This window comes from Mustelus asterias, chromosome 11, assembly GCF_964213995.1.
Source record: "Mustelus asterias chromosome 11, sMusAst1.hap1.1, whole genome shotgun sequence".
NCBI lineage: Eukaryota > Metazoa > Chordata > Chondrichthyes > Carcharhiniformes > Triakidae > Mustelus > Mustelus asterias.
In genome coordinates, this window is record NC_135811.1 from 99,562,337 (window position 1) to 99,583,004 (window position 20,668).

Here is a 20,668-nt window from a genome sequence, read left to right on the forward strand (position 1 = left end):
CCCACACAATAACCCGCAACTCCCTTGTCAATCAAAAGTCTGTCTAACTCAGCCTTGAATATATTCAACGACCCAGCCTCCTCTGTTCACTGGGAAGAAGAATTCCAGTCACTAGCAATGCTGAGAGAAGAAATTCCTTCTCTTCTAAGTTTGTTATTATTTATTTTATTCATTAGTCACAAGTAAAGCTTACATTAACACTGCAATGAAGTTACTGTGAAATTCCTCTAGTCGCCACACTCCGGCGCCTGTTTGGATTATCCGGGGAGGGGAAAAATCCGGGGCGGCACGGTAGCACAGTGGTTAGCACTGCTGCTTCACAGCTCCAGGGACCTGGGTTCGATTCCCGGCTTGGGTCACTGTCTGTGTGGACTTTGCACATTCTCCTCGTGTCTGAGTGGGTTTCCTCCGGGTGCTCCGGTTTCCTCCCACAGTCCAAAGATGTGCGGGTTAGGTTGATTGGCTATGCTAAAATTGCCCCTTAGTGTCCTGGGATGCGTAGATTAGAGGGATTAGTGGGTAAAATATGTAGGGATATGGGAGTAGGGCCTGGGTGGGATTGTGGTCGGTGCAGACTCGATGGACTGTAGGGTTTCTATGATGATCCTCTCAGCAACCACCCTGTCTAACCCCCTGAGAGCCTTGTCTGTTTCAATCTGTAAAATGATAGGTGGTCTGGTATAGTGTCTTTTACGACTGTAGGACATCCCAAAGCAGCCATTGACGTACTTCTGAAATCATTCACTGTTGTAATGTAGGAAGCACGGCAACCAATTTGCACGCAGCAAGGCCCCATAAACAGTGGTAAGCTGCATGACTAGATAATCTGTCTCTTTAATAGTTGTTGTTTGAGGGTTATATACTGGTCAAGGCACCAGGAGAACACCCCTACTCTTCCTTGAATTGTGCCTTGGGATTTTTGCCTTCCACTTGAAAATTCAGATCTGAAAGACGCGACATCTGCTCCCTCAGAACTGCACTGGCGTGTCAGCCTTGATTCTCTGCTCACATCTCTAGAGTGGGTCTTGAAATCACAGCCTTCTGACTGTGCAAGGGTGCTAACGACCAAAACTCTGGTTAAAGAAGGTGATAAAACGTTGGCTGTCAAGGCTGCTTAGAATCATGGGATCCCTACAGTGCATAAGGAGGCCATTCAGTCCATCTAGTCTGCACCAACAGAGCATCTTGCCCAGACTCTATCCCACATATTTACCCTGCTAATCGCCCTAACCTACATATCTTGGGACACTAAAGAGCAATTTAGCGTGGCCAGTCAACCTAACCTGCACATCTTTAGACTGTGGGAGGAAACCGGAGCACCTGGAGGAAGCCCACGCAGACTCGGGGAAAATGTGCAAACTCCACACAGACAATGACCCATTGCTGGGATTGAACCCTGGTCCCTGGCGCTGCGAAGTATCAGTGCTAACCACTGTGCCGCCGAGATGTGAGATGAGGGATACTAGAGGGTTTCGTTAGCCTACAAAATGTATCTTAGCCAGAATCAGAGAAAAATAAAAGATCAAAATATTGTATTTCTTGATGGCTTTTACTGTAAACATAAAAATCAGACTACTTTTTAATAAATTAATATAATTATGCCTTTATCCTCCCTTCGGCTTTTATTACAGCTCCTTGTAGCAGTCGCTTGATAAATTCAGCAGCTTCCAGCTCCATGAATTCGAGCACCGGAATACCACTGTTTTGACAGTGCTGTGCATGCCTCAAGGCAGAAGTCTTGCAGTTATGCTGGTAGGTGTCACTGCCTACTGACTGCTGAGGGTGCCTCAGGCAGCAAACATTCAGTTGTGCTGGCAAAGTTATTTTACTTCAGACATCACAGCATCTCTGATAGCAAAAACCTTTCAGTTTTGCGACTAATATTTCAGTCCCTTATAGGTGAGCCCGGCAACCCGAGCCTCAGTTCTGTAATCGTATTGTATCCATTTTATAGAAACAAACAGAATGTAAGCAGGGGGGAGTGACTCCTTTAGAGACCTCGCACAGACATGGGCTGTATGGCTGCCTTCTGTTCTGTATATGGGGAGATAATTCAGAAATCAGAAGCGCAAAGGGACTTGGCGAGTCCTAGTTCAGGATTCTCTTAAGGTTAACTTGCAATATTAGCATTCATTCTGGGAGGACAAGAATACAAAAGCAGGGATGTACTGCTGAGGCTTAATAAGGCTCTGGTCAGCCCACATTTGGAATATTGTGAGAAATTTTGGGCTCCATATCCAAGGAAGGGTGTTCTGCACCCTTCTGTTCTGTTCTGTTCTGTACGGCCTCAACCGGGATCTTGGGTTCATGCCACACTATCTGTAACTCCCACAACTTGCCTGGACTTGCAAAGTCTCACTGGCTGTCCTGTCTGGAGACAATACACATCTCTTTAACCTGTGCTAATGCTCTCTCCACTCACATTGTCTGTACCTTTAAGACTTGATTAGCTGTAAAGACTCGCATTCCAATCATTATTCATTATTCTGTAAATTGAGTTTGTGTCTTTATATGCCCTGTTTGTGAACAGAACTCCCACTCACCTGACGAAGGAGCAGCGCTCCGAAAGCTAGTGGCTTTTGCTACCAAATAAACCTGTTGGACTTTAACCTGGTATTGTTAGACTCCTTATTCTGTTCTGTAAACATTCTGTAGGATTCTAGTCTTTATGTTTCGTTCCTCTTTAGCTCGTGCAAGTTTGCCAACTGCTTGAAATGAAGCTCACCTTTTTAATCGTTTTGCCAAGTTCCAAGGTTCCAGACAAGACTTCTGCCTTCTAACTTTCCTTGGATAATGAACTGGCAGAGGCGAAAGAAAAGTACTGTCTCAAACTCTTCAGTACTGGCACTGCTGCTGTTAGCTGGTTGCATAACTTGCCTTGGTAGTTAGACCATAGGACTATAAGATATAGGAGCAGATTTAGGCCATTTGGCCCATCGAGTCTGCTTCGCCATTCAATCATGGCTGATAAGTTTCTCAAACCCATTCTCCTGCCTTTTCCTCATAACGTTTGATTGCCCTTGCCAATTAAGAACCTATCTATCTCTGTTTTAAATACAGCCAGTGACCTGGCCTCCATAGCCTTCTGTAGCAATGAATTCCATAGATTCACCACCCTCTGGCTGAAGAAATTTCTTCTCATCTCAGTTCTAAAGGGTCATCCCTTTACTCTGAGGCTGTGCCCTCGGATCCTAGTCTCTCCAACTAATGGAAACATCTTCCCCGCATCCACTCTATCCAGGCCTTTCAGTATTCTGTAAATTTCAATGAGATCCCCCCTCATCCTTCTAAACTCCATCGAGTACAGACTCATGAGAGTCCTCAAACACTCCTCATACGTCAAGCTTTTCATTCCCGGGATCATTCTTGTGAACCCCTTCTGAACCCTCTCAAGGCCAGCGCACCCTTCCTTGGATATGGAGCCCAAAATTACTCTCAATATTCCAAACGTGGGCTGACCAGAGCCTTATAAAGCCTCAGCAGTACATCCCTGCTTTTGTATTCTCGTCCTCCTGGAATGAATGCTAATATTGCAAGTTAACCTTAAGAGAATCCTGAACTAGGACTCCCAAGTCCCTTTGCGCTTCCGATTTCTGAATTCTCTCCCCATTTAGAAAATAGTTTATGCCTCTATTCTTCCTACCAAAGCGCATAACCTCACGCTTTCCCACTTCTTTGCCCACTCCCCTAACCTGTCCAGGTCCTCTGCAGCCTCCCCACCTCCGCAATACTACCTGTCCCTCCACCTATCTTTGTATCATCTGCAAACTTAGCAACATCTAGACCATTGATGTATAAAGGGAAATGTTGTGGTTCCAATAGAGTGAGTGTGTGTGTGTGTGTCTGTGTGTATGAGCATACACATACGCATGTGCGAATATATCTATGTGTACCTTCTCTTTCATCAAATTTGAATATTATAGTGAGAAGAGCAATGGTATAAAGAGGTCCATGCAATATTTTGGTCAGGTACTTTCTTCCCTTGTGCTCCTGAAATTTCATTGCAATTTAAATATGGGAAGCTTGACTGAAGGCGACAATGTGCAAGTCTTGGAGTCTTAATCCCAATACTTTGAGTCAAAGGTGTTGCACACACAGCCAAGCTGACACTTATGCAGCGGAGTCCCCCCCTCCACTGCTCCTGACGTTGTATGAATTTATATTGGGATGGGGACAGTTTCTGCAGCCGCCTCATTCAACTATGTTTCACATTGACCTAACTTCATAAACAGTGACAATTTTGCTGGGCTACATTGGCCCTGGCTAGGGAATGCTGGTATAAACCTGTAGCTGAAAAAACTGCATTGCCGGCTTGTTTGGAAATGGACTGGGATGCTTCAATTTGACCTGCTGAAACTGAAGAAACCTGGTTTGTGATTCAAACCCTATAGTAGCAAACAACTTGGCATTTATCACCATCAGGTATACAAGTGTTGTTTGAGATATAGATGAAACCCACTCATTTTGTTCATGTGCTACCGACTTTGTCAACACTAATAGTTTTGTACTGACTTCATGTGGGTAGATTTTCAAGTTACCGCTGAAACATAAATGATGAGACTTTGGATCAGTGACTGGTTATAGAAATCGCATGATGTTCGTGTCCATGGAAACTGATGGCAATAAGATTGGCATATTTGCTAAAATTGATGACCGGTCCACAATGCCAATGGGCGGCACAGTGATTAATTAGCACTGCTACCTCACAGCGCCAGGGACCCGGGTTTGATTCCCAGCTTGGGTGACTATCTGTGCGGAGTCTGCAGGTTCTCCCCATGTCTGCATGGGTTTCCCCCCCGGTCTTCTGGTTTTCTCCCACAGTCTGAAAGACGTGCTGGTTAGGTACATTGGATACATTTTCCCTCAGTGTACCGAACAGGCGCCGGAGTGTGGCGACTAGGGAATTTTCACAGTAACTTCATTGCAGTGTTAAACATAGAAAAACTACAGCACAAACAGGCCCTTCAGCCCACAAGTTGTGCCGAACACATCCCTACCTACCCATAACCCTCCATCCTATTAAGCTCCATGTACTCATCCAGGAGTCTCTTAAAAGACCCTATTGAGTTCGCCTCCACCACCACTGACGGCAGCCGATTCCACTCGCCCACCGCTTAATGTAAGCCTAATTGTGACACTAATAAATAAACTTAAAAGTATAAACATAAAACTTTTACACCCGGGCAGTAAGTTGAAAATCTACCCCGAAAGGCCCATTAGCAAATTAGTGCCAAAAAATGAACCGTAAACAGTAGCTCTTACCCATGCTCACTGGTGAAAGCTCAATACTCTTATTTAGATCATTACTACATGCTGATTAGCATGGTTCAAAAGTAGTTTAGCAATAGAACAGTTCTGCCCAAATAGATGCAGTTTGGTTATCAGATGGCAATATTTTGAACTGTATCGACCAGCCTTTCTAGGCCACAAAAGATTATTGCCGCAAAGAGATGAAATGTGAACTTCAGGATCCTGATCTGATGGCAGGAATCTTAGTTCTGATGGTTTAGAATCAGACTCTTCCTTCCAGGCCACATTCTGTCAGAATAAACCGTTAGATAAGTGTTTGAAATAATTAAGCATGAATTCTTTTTAACAGCGTCAAGTAATCATTCAAGTGCTAAAAGTTCCTTTCTACTGTTGTGTGCAAGTAGGCAGGAAGTTGAAAAGGGTTGGGAAGTTTCACTTGCAAACCCTAAAGGAATTAATGTGCACATTTTGCTGTGGTTAGTTTTGCTTCCTGTTTTATGGGTGTGACTCTAGTTTTTAACCATTTGATAGATTTGCACGATATGTAGGCCTGAAAACGCATTGACATTGGTAGCTTGATGGTGCAACATGGTGTTGCACTGACCAAAGTCCAAATCACAACCTCAGATGACACTGATAGTCTGACTCTTCTAAGCTTCCGGGTTGTCAGTCGTGCTTGATTTATCAGATCATAATTAAGTTTCTTTGCTCACAGAGCATCACCGACAGAGCTTGTAGAGAAGTCGTGGCTGCCTGTTTGTCTAGACAGTCCACTGTGTGACAAGAGCACAGGTTTGCTCTGGTATAAAGCTTTGGAACTATACATGGACTTCTTGGGGAGGACTATAGATCAGAATTGGTTGGGTTTTAAATAGTTAAAAACTTTTCCCCAGGTTTGCCCCCATCTTGCCTAAAGACCTGATTCCTGCGAGCATATGCTTCGTCATGAGACCCGTGCTTCCTCTTTTCAGCAGGGCCCACTAAACCACAACAGAATTCCCACTCACCTGAAGAAGGGGCTTAAGGCTCCGAAAGCTTGTGTGGCTTTTGCTACCAAATAAACCTGTTGGACTTTAACCTGGTGTTGTTAAACTTCTTACAGCATATGCTTCCCCAGGCATTGACAACAATCTTACAGTAACTTGTTTCCTCTGCATATTTAAGTTTATTTATTAGTGTCACAAGTAGGCTTACATTAACACTGCAATGAAGTTACTGTGAAAATCCCCTAGTCGCCACACTCCAGCGCCTGTTCAAGTACACTGAGGGAGAATTTAGCATGGTCAATGCACCTAACCAGCACGTCTTTCGGACTGTGGGACAAAACCGGAGTACCCGGAGGAAACCCATGCAGACACGGGAAGAATGTGCAAACTCCACACGGACAGTGACACAAGCCTGGTCTCTGGCGCTGGGAGGCAGCAGTGCTAACCACTGTGCTGCCCGATCTCAGAATACTGATCCCAGAATAATGAGAAGCCTACCTGCGCATGGGAAGGTTGAAGTAAAACGGAAGGAGATTGCGTACTTTAGTGAGTGGCAGATGCTATAATAATTATTGGATAAATCAAAACATTACCAAGAGACCATCCAGCAGTTGATCTGCTTAAGGCAGTGCATAGTTGACTGCTACTAAACGAGGTAAATTGTAGCATCTTCCCTGGTCTTTGTTGGTTAGTTGACTTTGGCTAAGGGGCAGGATCTTGCTAAGGAGTTTGGGCTCTTGCCTGCAGGCTGGGGAGCTAGTTAGAGACTCGTGCTTCCTCTTTTCAGCAGGACCCACTAAACCACAAACCAATCAGGCAGTGGCAAGGCCAGTGGTTGGCCTTTCCCAGAAATCAAGATCCCTGGGAGCTGAAGTTCTGCATTTTGGGAGTTGCTGGCTAATGACAAGCTGGCAGCTGTAGTGCTCAGCAGCACCCCTGAGAAAGCTCTGGCTGGTGATTGCTGCTGGAAGGACAGGCACCAGAATCCCAGGGTTGGAGAGCAATCTAGGCCACAGGTAAGTAATTTTGCTGAGTAGTGGCCATGTGGGAAAGGGTGCAGTGGGGGGGGCTCAGCAGCAAGGGCAGTGGGTGGCTCTCAGTGATCCCCACTTCCCAATATCCAGTCCCTTAATCGAGCACCGAGCGTCTTTGATCGAGGCCCCCAACACCTCCAAGAGGTGACAAGCTTACTGCACAGCTTCAGCTGCCGTTCACACCACTTGGCGACAGGCCCACCTGGAGTTGGGTTAGTCCCAGCAGTGGTGAGGTGAGAGCCTTAAGTGGGCATTAATTGGCTACTTAATGGCATCAATTGGCAGAGGAGTTCTAGTCCACCACCATTCCACCTAATCATATGCCCTTCCTGCCTCCAAGCTTGCCACCAGCAAGATCACCAAACTCCAGCCCAGGTAACAGCAGGCATGCAACAGTTGGGTTCAGTGCCATGAGTGAGGGAAGAAACATTCAGTCAGCGCTCGACTTCTGATTGCAACACTCTCTTTTGGTCTTTGAAATCAGTGCAAATATGTCGAGTTTGGATGAGGAGATGGTTGTGATGCACATTGTCATCAAAGTAACTCATCAACATTCACTGAAGGCTCACATATGAAGAATGCCCACCCAAACGGGAGGTTGCTTTCCACCCACATAACCGACTCCAGCAGGGAGTTCTGCCTTTATAAAAGAGGGAAGAGAGAGTGAATAGACTAATGAAAAATGCTGCCTGGGCAAAGTGTGCCACCTCGCTTTTAGAAAGTATATTTTGATGAGGTCCATGAATTTGCCATTTTAATTGTTAAGCATGTGGATAACAAGATTCAAATCATGTGCTTGTTTGTGCTAAAATGCTGCTTTGTGACATAATATTGTAGCAGATTGGGATTTTAATTACCGTGGTGTTGCTTATATATGGGTTGAGCTTGAGGAAGAATAATTTCTGACAAGGTGCATAGCTGTGCTGTTTTGGAAAGAGGCAAGCCCACTTTGAACATTTCACTCAGTGTTAATTAAACTGCCAGCCGTCTGTCTTCAGCAGCTGTTTTTGTTCTCTCTTTCAAAACTAACAGGTTTCTAATTTAATTTATTAGGACCAGCAACTACCCGAATTAAAATGACAGGTTAGCACTGTAAGTAAATGCAGTCTGCACCTGGTTTAATCTGTCACTCCTGAACAGAGTTATAATTACTCTTACAAGCCACCGCTGCAATCAAATTTGGGGAATAAAATGCCATTAGCTGTCAGTTGAATTTAGCAGCTGTACATAACAAGTTTAGTAAATACCAAGGTTCTGGAGAATTACACTGTGAACAAGTTTGCTCTCTTTGTAGTCATTTGGTATTATTGCAGTGATGTATCTATGAATAGCAGCATTTTAATTGATTGAACTAGGCACCATACATTCATCCAGAGGCATATAAAAACCGCCTTGCATGGTTGTCTTGTTCACTGTCTCAGCGATCTGATGGAAACTTTGACCTCCGGGTATTTTTTTTTTGGAGGGGTGTTCACGCCTCCACCATTTATCTGCTTCATTTGGATCCATTATCCGAAGGGGGCAGTTTCTGCGGTCAGTCAGTCCTAAGACTAGGGAAGGTGGAGTTCCTAACATAGTGAGACCTCACCTTCTCCTCTGCATCGTCCCAGAGGGACCTTTTCCGTCTATCCCAGTCCCAGCATGTTTTCAAGCTGTTCTGCCAGACCTCACCCACTGTGAGTCTCTGCAAGAGCCATTAGATTCATGGATGAGGAATGCACTAGGCAGGGTCATGACCAGGATAACAAGGTGTTTCGAATACATCCTGTTAACGTGTATAGAACATAGAACATAACAGCGCAGAACAGGCCCTTCGGTCCACGATGTTGCACCGACCAGTTAAAAAAAAAAACTGTGACCCTCCAACCTAAACCAATTTCTTTTCGTCCATGAACCTATCTACGGATCTCTTAAACGCCCCCAAACTAGGCGCATTTACTACTGATGCTGGCAGGGCATTCCAATCCCTCACCACCCTCTGGGTAAAGAACCTACCCCTGACATCGGTTCTATAACTACCCCCCCTCAATTTAAAGCCATGCCCCCTCGTGCTGGATTTCTCCATCAGAGGAAAAAGGCTATCACTATCCACCCTATCTAAACCTCTAATCATCTTATATGTTTCAATAAGATCCCCTCTTAGCCGCCGCCTTTCCAGCGAAAACAATCCCAAATCCCTCAGCCTCTCCTCATAGGATCACCCCTCCATACCAGGCAACATCCTGGTAAACCTCCTCTGCACCCTCTCCAAAGCCTCCACATCCTTCCTGTAATGTGGGGACCAGAACTGCACACAGTACTCCAAGTGCGGCCGCACCAGAGTTGTGTGCAGTTGCAACATAACGCTACGACTCCTAAATTCAATCCCCCTACCAATAAACGCCAAGACACCATATGCCTTCTTAACAACCTTATCTACTTGATTCCCAACTTTCAGGGATCTATGCACACATACACCTAGATCCCTCTGCTCCTCCACACTATTCAAAGTCCTCCCGTTAGCCCTATACTCAACACATCTGTTATTCCTACCAAAGTGAATTACCTCACACTTCTCCGCATTAAACTCCATCCGCCACCTCTCGGCCCAACTTTGCAACCTGTCTAAGTCTTCCTGCAAACTACGACACCCTTCCTCACTGTCTACCACACCACCGACTTTGGTGTCATCAGCAAATTTGCTAATCCACCCAACTATACCCTCATCCAGATCATTAATAAATATTACAAACAGCAGTGGCCCCAAAACAGATCCCTGAGGTACACCACTTGTAACCGCACTCCATGATGAATATTTACTATCAACCACCACCCTCTGTTTCCTATCCGCTAGCCAATTCCTGATCCAATTTCCTAGATCACCCCCAATCCCATACATCTGCATTTTCTGCAGAAGCCTACCATGGTGAACCTTATCAAACGCCAGTGGATTAGTATATATTTAGTCTTTTATTGTAATAGATAACCTGATGGCTAGGCCAAGAAATGTTACAAGTTGGTAGTGATTGTGAAGAACTTTGAATCATTGAGGCACACATTGGGGTGAATGATGGACAATTTTTTTTGCATGATTTTCCACTCATGCGTTTTATTTAATGGAAAATCTTCCACACTCAAAAATCTTGAAATGCACTGTGGTTCCACAAAGGTCTGTACCACCAGTGCTAATTCATTAAATTTGTTTTAAGATGCCTAATTTGCTCTATGATGTCACAGTGATTAGCACTACTGCCTCACAGCACCAGGAACCCAGGTTCAATTCTGGCCTTGGGTGACTGTGTGAAGTTTGCACATTCTCCCGGGGGCAGTGGGCCTGGGTAAGATGTTGTGTCAGTGCAGACTTGATAGGCTGAATGGCCTCCCCTTCTGCATTGTAGGGATTCTGTGATAGCCTCATCCTTTCACAATGGTTCATAATTTATTTCTGATTTAACTTATGTGTGGTACACAGCATAAACAGGATATTGAGTATTCAGTATGATTATTTTACTAAGTTTGAACAATGTTTTAAACCGGTGTGAAAGGGTGGGTTGGGGTAGGAGTTTTCCTTAAAAATAAACAGTTGAGCTTTACAGTTCAGGAAGTACTTTTTCTAATAAAGGCTAATGGGAATCTGGAGCTCTTTCTCAAAGGCTGTGGATGCTAGAGTTAAATGTAATTTTCAGGACAGATTGACAAATGTTTGTTAGCTAATGATATCAAAGGATATGGAGCACAGGCAATTAAATAGAGTTGAGGCATAGATAAACCATAATCTCATTGAATCGAATGCCAGACATACTGAGGGGGCTGAATGGTCTATTCCTGGTCCAACCTTTATTATTTTCCAGACCAAATTATGCCCATTTTGAAGTGTTTTATATACCCCCAAGTTTCTGCTCAAACTTATTGCGATGTTGCTGAAAACGCAATCAGCCATGAACCAGTGTAAGAAGGGCAGCGTGTTAATACTTTTTATTTTAACCTGAATCAGCTTAATTCCTGGAGCCTCCTCAAAGGCAGATAAACCAGTGGAAAGAGCAGAAACGGTCATTAGTTCAATGGGATGGGGCTGGCTTCTGGTATGTTGCTTTCAAAATCAATGCAAAGAATTGCCGAAACTCGAATTGTGGCAAGTCCAAAACAGTGAGTTTATCCAGTGGATTAGTTGGCCTTTTCAGACCAGGCAGACATCTTGGGGTTTACAACTGGCGCTATTGATTTTTGAGAGGACTGGCTAGAATTCTCAGTCCTGTTTATTATCCAGAGATCTCTGATTGAAGTTCCTGAATGTTGACGCTGAATGCGAGCAGGCTCAGGCTCAGTTGTGAAGCCCATGTGGTTAAAACCCAGTTGGTATGCACTGTTAAGGCTCACAGAAGACCAACAAAACTTGGCTGAGATGCTGGACAGTGTCTGGTGCTCTTGGCACTTGTACCATATTAAAATCAAATTGACAAAATGTTAGAAGAAGCAAGAAAATCAGTGGGAAAAACATGATCAAGACCTTAGTCAGAATAGTCCACAAAGATTTTATGGTATTCTGCTAGCCTATTCCTGCAATCTCCTGCTCTTCACTATATTCCCCCTTCTCCCCTGTAATTACTTCGAGCTCAGTGTTTTGAATTATAAGGAGAGGCTGGATAGGCTGGGACTTTTTTCCTTGGAGCATAGGAGGATGAAGGGTGACCTTATGCATACAGGTTTATAAAATCATGGGGGGGCACAGATATATGGCGAATAGCCAAGGTCTTTTCCTCAGCATAGGGGAGTCCAAAACCAGAAGACATGGGTTTAAGGTGAGAGGGGAAAGATTTAAAAGGGACCTGAGGAGTAACTTTTTCATACACAGGTAAATTGTACCTGCCCTTACCACCTCTTCTGGGAGCTCATTCCATATACACGATGTGTATATGGAATGAGCTGCCAGAGGAGGTGGTAGGGGCGGGTACAATTACAACATTTAAATAACATTTGGACAAGTACATGGATGGGAAAGGTTTAGAGGCACATGGGCCAAATGCAGGCAAATAGGACTAGTTTTGTTTAGGAAACATGGTCAGCATGGATGAGTTGGGCTGAAGGGCCTGTATCCGAGCTGTATATCTCTTTGGCTTAGTGCTATGCAGGAGCGGCTGAATTCTGGATTTGTCACCAACATCCCTTCCCTTCCTTCCACTTCACACTCGACTGCCAAGCTATGTGTGAATGCTACGTCAGCACTCGTAGCTCACCCACATCATACCCTAAATGCCAGTTAGGAAAATGGCTTGGGGATTCCCACTATTACAATCAGATGACTAATGTTATTGGTCCACTCTGCGCCCACACATCAGCCATGTATATGCCAGACTGGAAAGAAGTGGCAGGCCCCTTCCCTGAAGGACCTTGATAAACCAATTATTTTATTTTCCCAGTAGTACGGTAGCTTTTATGGTCATTTTATCTGATACCAGACTGCAAATTTCTGAGTTCTCAAATTCAAATTCATAACTTGCCACTGTTCAAACTCTGGATCCATGGGTTGTTCGTCTGGTACAACTCAGTAAATTTCTGGTGTACATTTGTGTGATAAATTTTAAGTGGCGGAAGTAGATCTGTATTGATGTGACTGAGTTTTGTAGCTGAGCCAGGTTTATTGACCTCCCTTTGCCAAACTTAAATAGGAAATGATATCTGCCATGTGAGAACTGGCCATCAATGCACACTGCACCAGTGAACCATCACTGTGTGACAAAGTGGCACAACAGCAGCACTGCCAGGCTGTTCTGGTGGCTGCGACCATTTGCACTGCTGCCTCACAGTGCCAGGGATCCAGGTTTGATTCTGGCCTCAGGTGACTGTCAGTATGGGGTTTGCACGTTCTCCCTGTGTCTGCATGGGTTTCCTCTGGGTGATCCGGTTTTCTCCCACAGTCCAAAGATGTGCGGGTTAAGTTGATTGGCCATACTATATTGTCCCTTAATGTCAGGGGGATTGGCAGGGTAAATATGTGGGGCTACGGGGATAGAGCCTGGGTGGGATTGTGGTCGGTGCGGGCTCAATGGGCCAAATGGCCTCTTTCTGCACTGGAGAGATTCTACGATTCTATGAAATACTTTTGCACATCGTTTTCCGACAAAGTCCTGTCTCACATGGAGGATGATAATCTTGTTACTAGTTTTATCCTTGACTTTATGGGTGGGACTTTCCAGTTGCGCTCACCCCAAGACCAGAAAGTCCTACCCAAGGTCAACGGACCTTTGCATGGTGGGCGGGAGAGGAAAATTCCACCCTATATGTCTTGCCTTGCAGAAAGCTGCCTATTGGAGTTCAGATGCAAAAGGTAGGGGCACTATCTTATGTATAAAAATATGCCATTGCTATTAAATGTGGTGTTTACATATCCCTATTAATTATCATGCCCCTGAGACTAATTTCATGTTAATTAAATGTAGTGATTTTTTTTTTCCCTCATAGCAGTTGGTGCAGCTACTGTGAATGTTCAAGTCCATTGATTTCTTCAAAATTTTCCATTAATATTTGATCCCCTTTCCGAGTTGTAACCAATTAAAATTACAGGTATAAGGGCAATTGTGTAAATTGTATATTCATTAAACTTCGTAGCTGTGTCATTGGATCAGCAGCCATGCAGAATGTTTCTTGTGCTATTACTATTCACATTAACATTGTTTTCATCTGCTCTGAAGCAGCAGGGGTGTTAATAGTTATTGCACCATCTAGGCTCAGCAGGTGGTTTATCGGATTTCACGTTGGTGGATTTAAGGTCCTGGTGTGAATGCTGCTGAGCGTTTGTGTGCTGGCAATGTAAGCATGCAATAGTCCGCCAGCAACAAACAACATGTTATCAATGTAAAGGAGGTGAATCCTGCCCCACTGTTGTGCCTCTCGGGTCAAATCATGAGTGTGGGATGAACAAAATATTGAATTGATTTGATTAATTTTATTGTCACATGTATTAGTTTACAATGAAATGTATTGTTTCTTGCATGCTATACAGACAAAGCATACCATTCATAGAGACGGAAAGGAGAGAGTGCAGAATGTAGTGTTACAGTCAGAGCTAAGGTGTAGAGAAAAATTAACTTAATATGAGGTAGGTCCATTCTAAAGTCTAATAGCAGCAGGGAAGAAGCTGTTCTTGAGTCGGTTGGTACGTGACCTCAGACTTTTGTATCTTTTTCCTGATGGAAGAAGGTGGATGAGAGTATGTCCGAGGTGCATGGGGTCCTTGATTATGCTGGCTGCTTTTCCGAGGCAGTGGGAAATGTAGACGGAGTCAATGGATGGGAGGCTGGTTTGCATGATGGACTGGGCCACATTCATGACCCAGTTTGTAGTTTCAAAATATTGGGTTCCATCATATTAGCTGGCTAATGGATCCAACAGAATTTAGGATGAATCGTGTGGCAACTCCAGGACAATGAATGTGTCAAGTGGATTAGCCAACAGGAACTTGCAACTTTTTGTAATGAAAGATTTGAAGAGTTTTCAGAGATCGCAGGTCTCCACTTGAGAGCCAAGTGCTCCGGCATCCTCATAAACAACTTTCCCCATTGTTATGGTTTCTCATGGCTATGCACCACCAATAGTGAGGAGAAGCAAAAACAAAATATGGGCATGCAGGTCCACAGTTCCCTAAAAGTGACAACATAGGTGGCTAAGGTGATTAAGAAGGCATATGACATGCTTGCCTCTATCAGTCGGGGCATTGAGTGCAAGAGTTGGAAATCATGTTGCAGCTATATAAAATCTTGGTTAGGCTGCATTTGGAGTCGTGCGTGCAGTTCTGGTCACCACACTACCAGAAGGATGTAGAAGCTTTGGAGAGAGTGCAAAGAATGTTCACCAGGATGTTGCCTTGTCTCGAGGGTGTTGACTATGACTATGTTGAATAAACTAGGATTGTTTTCACTGGAAAGATGGAGACTGAAGGGAGACCTGATAGAGGTTTACAAAATTATGAGAGGCATTGAGAGGGTAGATAGTCAGAGGCTTTTTCTTGTGGTGCAAGTGTCAATTAAAGGTGAGAGGGGGAAAGTTTAAGGGAGATGTGAGGGGGAAGTTTTTCATGCAGAGTGGTGGGTGCCTGGAACGTGCTGCCAGAAGAAGTGGTGGAAGCAGGCACATTGGCAACATTTAAGAGGCATCTGGATGGGTACATGAATGGGAAAGGGAATAGAGGGATACGGACCGAGTAAAAGCAGAAGGTTTTTTTAGTTTAGTTACAACATCATGATCGGCACAGGCTTGGAGGGCCAAAGGGCCAGTTCCTGTGCTGTACTTTTCTTAGTTCTCTTTGAAGCCCACACAGGCACAAGGAGAATGTGCAAACTCCACATAGAATCATAGAAACCCTACAGTACAGAAAGAGGCCATTCGGCCCATAGAGTCTGCACCGACCACAGTCCCACCCAGGCCCTACCCTGATATCCCTACATATTTACCCACTAATCCCTCTAACCTACGCATCTCAGGACTCTAACGGGCAATTTTTAGCCATGGCCAATCAACCTAACCCGCGCATCTTTGGACTAACAGTTGGTAGACCAACACTACCAACTTTGTACAGTACCAACCTTTTCTAGGAGGCGATCTCCACCCCAAGCAGATACGAGTCCAGCTCTCGTTTTGTGGGAATTCAGCTGGTCAACATTCACTGCATGAACTGGCAGCCAGTTGGCCATTTCACTCAAACGGCCATTCTTGATTTGTGAGTGCCGACGAGCAGTATGAAAGTGGGGGAACATCACGCATCAGTGTGATCCTGACCTTGTCCACATGAAAACACACGGAAACTCAAACCTACCCACAGCCAGAACAAAATTGGCGACAATTCACTGCACCCACATTTCCTCCAGGGTTAGAGAACAAAACCTCTTTGCATAATAAACATTCCATACCTCTGGAGGTTCATAGGGCACCTTGTTTACAACATGGAGTTGCCTTCAGAGATAGATCGGTAATATAAATGGAGCATCAGACTGATCTGAGACAGGTTTAGTGGATGTTAGTTTAGAGAACAAAAGGAGCCTCACATTTGGCAGTAATTAACAGTAAACAAGAACATTTTGGCATGTTTTCACTATAGTTGATCTCTATTAAAATCAGCTGTATTTTATCTCGGAGAAAGCAGATATTTCCAGGGCTGGTGTGTTTATCAGCTGTAACATTCACTGACCCACCCGTAATAGTGTTGAACTGAAATTAACTTCAAAGACATGAGATGTACGAGGATTTAAACATTGTATTCGTCTGAAAAATTAGAATGCTGCTCGGAAGGAAGTGGCTGTTGCACGTGCTAGTTTTTTGGATGTGCCGTATCAGCAGTTTCGTAGCGTGCTGAGGCTAATGAAAAAGATTTTGCGGAGGTTGCTTGTTATGTGGAAAATGCCTGTTTGCTACTGATGTTCAATTCAATGTTTTGACTGATGTCGCTCTGCTAGAGCGAAGCAGATTTGTGAAATTCAGCGACCTACTCAGTATAAAACATCTGATTCCCATCAGCCAGCTCTGGCACAAATGACATCCATTAGTAAGCAAGATAATGAAAATCTGGCCACCTGATTAGTTTGCAAGTAGTCATTAATCCCTGGTGGAGTCCATCATTTGTGGGATGCAACTTGTTTCAAACTGTTAATGTGTAACATTTGGAATTACCTATTAATGGTTATGCAGAACGAAGTGATTTTATCCTTCTCCCTGTCTCCTGTTTCATTTCAGAACTAAGACCATTTGTTTTCTGCTCAAACTCATTTTTCTATTGCCGATGAACAGAGGAACATAGAAATCAGGAGTAGGTCATTTGGCTCTTCTGGCTTTCAATAAGATCTGATTGTGACCTCAACTGCAGTTTCCTGTCTACCCCTCATAACCCTTGACTCCCTTGTCGATCAAAAATCTATCTAACTCAGGCTTGAATAAGTTCAATGACCCAGCCTTCACAGCTTTCTGGGAAAGTGAACTCCACAGACTAACGACCCTGTGAGAGAGAAAGAATTCTCTTCGTGAAATCTCCCGTGAATTAGTGCAATATGTTTCAAAGCATCATTCCTTTTTTGTAAAAAATGGTTTTAAAACAATATCCCTTGATATATTTAAGAGTGGCAACTTGATTCAGGTTGATGTGTACAGCTAAAGGTTTTTTAAGTTAAGTTTATTTATTTGTGTCGCAAGTAGGCTTACATTAACATTGCAATGAAGTTACTGTGAAAATCCTCTAGTCGCCACACTCCAGCGCCTGTTCGGGTAACTGAGGAAGAATTTAGCATGCATCTAACGAGCACGTTTTTCGGACTGTGGGAGGAAACCGGAGCACCTGGAGGCAACCCACGCAAACACAGGGAGAAAGTGTAGACTCCGCACAGACAGTGGCCCAAGCCAGGAATTGCACCCGGGTCCCTGATGCTGTGAACAGTGCCACCGTTAATCACAAAGTGAAGGCAATTTTAATCACTGTCAATTCAATTTTACCAATAACCCAATTTGAAAACAGACTATTTGCTCATTAGATTGTGATAAGTTAGTTTCATTGTAATTTAAAAAAACAATTGCACTTAAAACTGAGTTTGCAATTTCTCCCCGTGTCTGCGTGGGTTTCCTCCGGGTGCTCCGGTTCCCTCCCACAGTCCAAAGATGTGCGGGTTAGGTTGATTGGCCATGCTAGACTGACCCTAGTGTCGGGGGGATTAGCAGGGTAAATGTGTGGGGTTAGGGGAATAGGGCTTGGGTGGGACGTGGTCGGTACAGACTTGATGGGCCAAATGGCCTCCTTCAGTACTGTAGGGATTCTATGATTCTATTCTATGAAAACATTTTAAAATGTGCCTCTTAGTGTCCAAGTGCCTAAAAGAATTGGCTTAACTTTGAGTGCCTCCTTGAGATTGCACTTGAGGTTGATTAATTCACCTTGGGACGTGACTTCTGACATGATGGGCAGGATTTTCTGGCCGCGCTTGCCCCGAAACTAGAAAATCTCATCCGAGGTCAATGAATCTTTGCATGGTCTGTGTCCTGCCCGCTACGATTCCCGTGGTGGGCGGGACGGGAAAATTCACCCCGATGTCTGGCATAAAATACTTTCAAATATTTTGTGTTTAAAATTCCACAGTGGGCTGTTCCAGTTTTGGGTGAATTTCACCAAAAGAAGCCAGCAGTACAGAGCTGAAAGTCTGCCCCACGATTACAGTCACAGTGCCATTATTTTAATTCTCTGAGTTGCAGAAAAATAACAGGGAAGTGTATGTTTTTTTTAATTTGATTCTTTTGACCAAAACTTCCTGTTGAAACTGCACTGAAAATTCCTTGTATAACATAATGTGCAATCTCTACTGCGGAGAGGAGTGGTAGCAGATGGGGCTGTTAGTTGGGAAAGGGCCTGTGCTGCACTAGTATAGCACAGTTATAATGATGATGCTCTGTTAACTCCAGAGGGAAATCTATAGTCTGTTCACATTCCTGTCACCAAATTTACTTGAATCTAATACCTACCTCTTTGCAGATTAATAGCTGTCCTCAGAAATAGTGAAGTTATATTTCTTACAAATAAGGACAGGAATGTTTTCCCAATAGCCAAGTAAATAAAGGCTTTGGCTGATGTATTTCCAGAAGATACTGAGATTTAACCCTAATCTGAGGCGGTTAGGATGATCACCGTTCCCTTGCTAGATAACAAGATGGGTGGCAATCAGGTATGTCTCCTTCTCCTGATTGCATTTATTTGACAGGATCACTCTAAGTTATGATGCTTTCCACTGAATAATGATGCAGCGCTGACTATCTAGGCTCATGTGAAGATTAACCACTTGGAGGACAGGTGGTGCCTTGGGTCTATATCCAGCAAGTTAGGGCCTTCAAGAGAGGAGATTAAAAGGGAGACAAATTAAAGGAAAGAAAAATGATCGGAGAAAAAATTGGATTTGTCAGAGCTTGCGTCCTGGATTTCTCCACGGAGTTGGTTCTTAATTTTGGCTATAGTGGACAATGACCAACATTGATCAGGGACCAATTGTTTCAGAACATGAAGAAAAAGGTATCACTGGACAAATCACTCCAAGCTATTTGCATTAATTTCTCAAGAAAGGAATTTACAGACTTGAGAGAAGTGATTAGGCCTTTTGATTAGGAAACAATGAGGGAAGATTTTTATTCGCATCAATCAGCTAGGCAAAAGAAAAAGACAAGCCGATGCACATAGTATCGGTTACTGAAGGTGCAAGTAAGATAAATAAATGAAAATAGGATTGAGTTTATTGTAAAAACATGGAATATGCAGTAGTAATTGTGTTTGAAATGAGGAAACGATTTTGTGGTATTTTGCACCAATTCAGACATGAAGAAAAACAAACTGGATTTATTTCAATGTCAATTCAGTCACACCTGAGAAGATAGTTGAAGGCTTGGAAGGGGCTGAAACACAGTTTTGATGAAAAATTTACTAAAGACATCTTGATGAAATAGCTCTTGACATCATATGTTGAAGCAGACAGCCCCCCCTCGCCCCACCCCCCGGCCCCCTTAGGATATAGTTCCACAATTTCCTCCAGTGTCTCCCTCAAGAAACTGATCTTCGTGTGTGAGCCAAAACAGAGTGCAGATATCTGAACTCTGGGCTGTGGTAAGGCTAATCTATACAAGCTGAACCAATGCCATACTGTAGCATCCACACTTAGAGCAGGATTTTCTGGCCACTTGTCCCAAAACTGGAAAATCCTGCCCAAGTCAGCGGACCTTTGCATGGTCCGTGGCGGGTGGGACGGCAGAATTTCCCCCTTGGTTACTTGTTTCAAAAATCAGGACTAAAAGTCTTGGCTGCTTTTTATCTTCCCTACCCTAAGAAAACCCCAATTGCTATCCTCAAACAAAAACAGAAAATGTTAGAAAATCTCAGCAGGTCCGACAGCATCTGTGGAGAGAGAATAGAGTCAACGTTTCGGGACAGGGTGACCCTTTGTCAGAGATCAGTTGCTATCCTGCCTGTGCACACGTAACTCCACACGTTGAAGCTTAGATTTCTAATCTGTATGCTACAGTGCATTTATATTCCCAAAATTCAGGAAAAATCATAGCATTTTTTAAGCTTTCACATCCTCATAATGTCCCACTGTGTTTCATAGCAAGCGGTTTACTTTTGAAGTGTAGTCACTTTGTTTTGAAGTCACATGCAGCAGCAAGGTCCCACAAACAGCAATGAAATGAACAAGCAGTTCATCTGTCTCTGATGCTGGTTGAGGAGAGAGCTCCCAGCTGTTCTTTGAAAATGTCATGAATTCTTTTCTGTCCACCTGTACTTTAATGACAGGTTCTCAGCACAGTATCTCAAAGATAGTGCAGCACTCCCTCAATTGTGGCCATGAGGTGCAGCTGCCGGTGTTGGACTGGGGTGGGCAAGATGAGAGGCCACACAACACCAGGTTATAG

General features: G+C 43.9%; 1 protein-coding gene across 10 annotated transcripts in view; it reads left to right on the forward strand.

Moving 5' to 3' along the window:
• The window catches only part of raraa (retinoic acid receptor, alpha a), a 590,811-nt gene that overhangs the window by 239,844 nt on the left and 330,299 nt on the right, over nt 1-20,668 (forward strand). The window contains exon 2 of one of the 10 annotated variants that reach the window (XM_078224106.1): nt 1,632-1,752. The exons of the other annotated variants lie outside the window; for them this stretch is intronic. The gene's annotated coding sequence lies outside the window, so the exon portion shown is untranslated. The remainder of the gene's footprint in view (nt 1-1,631; nt 1,753-20,668) is intronic. 10 annotated transcript variants of the gene reach the window in all.